The sequence below is a fragment of the Periplaneta americana genome, chromosome 7 (assembly GCF_040183065.1).
Source record: "Periplaneta americana isolate PAMFEO1 chromosome 7, P.americana_PAMFEO1_priV1, whole genome shotgun sequence".
Taxonomy (NCBI): domain Eukaryota; kingdom Metazoa; phylum Arthropoda; class Insecta; order Blattodea; family Blattidae; genus Periplaneta; species Periplaneta americana.
In genome coordinates, this window is record NC_091123.1 from 58,065,005 (window position 1) to 58,069,443 (window position 4,439).

A 4,439-nucleotide genomic window follows, 5' to 3' on the forward strand; every position below is an offset into this window, starting at 1 on the left:
TGCAGCTGAAATATTTTTTTAAACAACTCCAACTCGTTTCATTCTTAATTAGGGCTTACTGTTATTTATAGCTCACACCTTATTCTTCACAGTTTATCTTATAGCAGTGCATAAACCGATAACGTTTAAAATATGCTTTGACTTGTTAAATAAATATTGATTAAACTTTATCTTAATCTTCTTTATTTTCGTCTCACGTTTTAAGTAGCATGCAAACGGTCTATTGATATTATTATTCACGATAATAACTGTCAGTGCCCTGTCTAGTTGATACCGCACTGCAACTACAGGCCATTTCCTTGTCAACATTTTTTACTATTATAGAGTTTGCATTTCACGAGAAGATCCGAGCAAGGAATGCGAGTTTTTCCCCCACTCTTATAACCTATCCCCCAACATGGAACCGGCCGGCCAATGGCTGAGCCTTGTTTGTCCCAGCCGACGAATTACACCACTCCCATCCACCTGCTCCTTCAAGAATGCTGAGTTACTGGCTTACCCTCTCCTCTTATCCCGCAAGGATCATACTCCCCTCGCAGGGATCCTCTCGTGAAATTTGGACAGTAATTATTAGACTTCGGATTTTAGGTAAAAACATATTTTAATCCTTAGAAGATAAGTTCATAAAAACTTGCAAGTACACGTTTCATATAAAACTATGCCTAAAACTGGTATTTTAATAGCACCTAAAAATGCTTATTTTGACGACAAAACCTATTTTGACCTATTAAGTATGTTTATCTCTAATAGGTCAAAACACACATTCTTATTTCGAAAATTTTTATTTTAAATTCCAAATGTGTTCCTGGTTCTCTTGGAAATAAAGTACGGTATAAAATGGAGCAACTTCTGCAGAGAAATGTAGGACTGAAGAACCTGCGTACTGCTTCAGATATCCTAACAGGGAAGAACACGGATTTACAATGTAACATTCCTGTCCAACTAGTGTCAAAATTGAAATGCACTCCTGTTACTTCAGTGGATGTGGAGCGTTCATATTCAGCATACAAATTTGTGTTGAGTGACGGACGGCATTGCTTTTTAGTTGAAAATTTAGAAAAAGTATTACTAATTTATTGTGAAGCTAATTACGGACATTAACCGGACAAGGCTTGGTAAAAATGTATTACACTTGACTTGTTTGTGTACTGAATTTATATCTAAAACTTATTTTTCACATTTAATTGTTTACTTTTATGTATAACTAGATAGAATTTTTTTCATGTATTTTTAGTAGTAGTGGTGGTAACGATGTATAAGAATTTAAAATTATTAAGTTCTAGACTAAGTGAATTCCTGACGATGTGGAACATGTTTTTAAAGAAAACATTATTTTTTGTTAGAGCCTATTTTCAATTCTTTACAGACTATTTCCTACAACCAAGCTCTCAGACTCATTACTGGTGGAATCAAAACAACTCCAATAGATTCTATGAGATTCCTCACTAATATTAACAGCATCAAAATGACAATAGAAGAAAAAGCACTGATTCAATATGAAAAACTTATCAGATTACCAGGAAACAATTGGCATTCATACAGTCCTCTCTGTAGATTGAAAACTCAAAAAAGTTTCATATCCATTGTTCAAGAATTAAAACAGAAAATCAATATCCAGAATTGAAAAGAAAACCTACAAATTAAACAAAACCTTTTAACTCTATTAAATATAGAATATAATCTAAATTTAACACAAGAAATACTAAAATCAAAAGTAAACACTTAAATACTAAAACAATTGTCTTTAGAGACAATTAATATTAGGTACCCTCCACAAAACTGGGTTCATTTATACACTGACGGATCCTTGATCTCCAGAGAACAAGGTGCCGGTGCAGGTGTTACGTGCTGTCTCTTCTCAATTTGTAGATCTCTTGGGTATGGAACAACAAGTTTTGATGGAGAAATCATTGCAATAAGTGAAAGTCTCAGGAATCTTCTATGCCACATCAATAAATTTAAAAATGCAGTTATATTGTCAGACTCCAAAGCAGCTATTCTATCAATAGTCTCTAAACACACACTTTCATCTCAAACAGCAGAAATAACTAAAATGCTCTCTCAATTAATATCACTCAATAAAAGAATTGTATTCCAATGGATATCATCCCATTGTGGAATCCTGGGAAACGAGAATGCGGATGCTTTAGCAAAGAAGGGCAGCACTGCTACTTACAGACCTGTTACTAAATCTACGTATTACTCTGTGAAAAGATATATTAAATCTACATACTTAGACTTCAACAAACAAAATTTGATAACTCAATCCCAAGGGAAAAAATGGAACTCTCTGCATCAAAATCCACAGTTAATTCCCGATTTACCACGAAAATCGTCTGTAGCTGCATTTAGATTGGCAACAGGCCATGATTGTTTGGCCAAACACCTGCATAAAATTGGAATATATCAGTCCCCTAACTGCCCATTGTGCAACTCAAACCAAGAAATGGATTCGGAACACCTCAAAATCTGTGCTTTAGTGGCTGGCCATGATAATATCTTTGAAAAATATTGGAGTGCAAGAGGTCAAATGACTTTATTGTCAAACGCCTGGCATTAGAAAACAACAACAACAGCTTTTTAGCTTATTTTAGGCACCTAAAATTACATTTTAACGAAATAAATATCCGTACCCTAGTAATTATAGAATGATATCTGTTTGGGAGTTATGCTAATGCAACAGTCTATTGTGCTCCAGTCATGAAAATAGAATAATCTGTGTCATACCCTGATTATATGTTATTATAAATAGATCAGGAAAATTCAGTTTGTCATCAACTTGAATAGGTGTGGTATGCAATTTTTCACAAATTCCCATATCATAGCTTTTCACCTATTCTATTCGCTTTTAGTGTAACGCAATTTTTTCCCCTTGAGTACACCAATATGCGAGAACTTCACAGTTATGCCTATTATATAAGCCCTAAATGCAATTTTGAATCTTTGAGTACACAAAATTAACTTCACATAAGATTTTCTAAATATAACCAACACATTTTTATTCTGTTTAGAAATGTACTGTATTAATAATCTGCCCAGCTTAACATTTCAAGTAGAGTGGAAAGCTGCTTATGTACTGCAGGTGATTCTATGAAACCAAAATTTTATTAGCAGCCTCAGAATTTCAACAGACCTATGTTATTCCTACAGGGAAGTCAATTACTATTGAGATATTAAATATATTGTTAAACAATATGAAAACTAAATTGAAGGAAAAAACATATAAAAATATGACTGGAAACAAGAAAATTGAGTTGCGGGAATGGGAAAAAGTTTTGCTCGAACTGGAGCACGATGAAAAAACTGTACTCAAAACGGGCCGATGGTATTAGCAGGGGGATTAAGATAAGTGAAATATCTTTAAAACAGAGTAACACACATCAAGGACCCTCAGTACCAACCAACCGTCCAGTCAGAAAAGGAAGACACGTGAAACGGGTAAGATCAAAAACCTTTAAATTCGTAACTACACAGACCGCTTAGCTGGAGCACCTGAGACTTACGAGAAAGCAGATCAAACTAGAAGAACTTTTGCAGCAGCGTCTTTTTCGGAACATCTTAGATGCAACTCTTTCATTTTATCTCGAGAAAGTAGGGGATGTAAAGGAGTTTGTGTTAAGGAAAGCATATGAGTGATGAATTATTAAATTTATTATTAATAAAAAATATAATTTTATTGTGTTTAATTTCTGAAACTTGTTTTCAATTTTTTATTCATATTTGAAGCTTTTGTCATCCAGTCTCCTCTCAAAAAAGCTCAAAGTTAGAATTTATAAAACAGTTTACCAGTTGTAGGTATCAAACTTGGACTCTCACTTTGAGAGAGGAACAGAGGTTAAGAGTGTTCGAGAATAAGGTGCTGAGGAAAATATTTGGGGCTAAGAGGGTTGAAGTTACTTAATGTATCCAGCTGTTTGCCGACAACATAAAGTTCACTATAGTCCACTGTTGTCTATTCAGTTGTTGTTTTTCATGTGAAATGAGGGGTATTTTGATCTGTGTTCATTAAAGATGCCTGTTGCTAGTAGCCAGAGGTGGGGTGTAGTCAATATATACTGCAGGGTTGTGTCTTCTGCAACTGGTACTGATGATTTTAATTTACCTCTTTTGTGGTTTATGGATGGACAGTATTGAAGAATGTATTCCAGATCTTCATCATGATTATTACACCATAGGCAAGTAGGATTATCAGAAATGTGAAATCGGTGTAGGTACAATTGAGTGACAATGTGACCTGTTCTGGCTCTTGTTAAAAAGGATGAAGTTACAGGAGAATGGAGAAAGTTACACAACGCAGAACTGCACACATTGTATTCTTCACCTGACATAATTAGAAACATTAAATTCAGACGTTTGAGATGGGCAGGGCATGTAGCACGTATGGGCGAATCCAGAAATGCATATGGAGTGTTAGTTGGAAGGCCGGAGCGATAAAGACC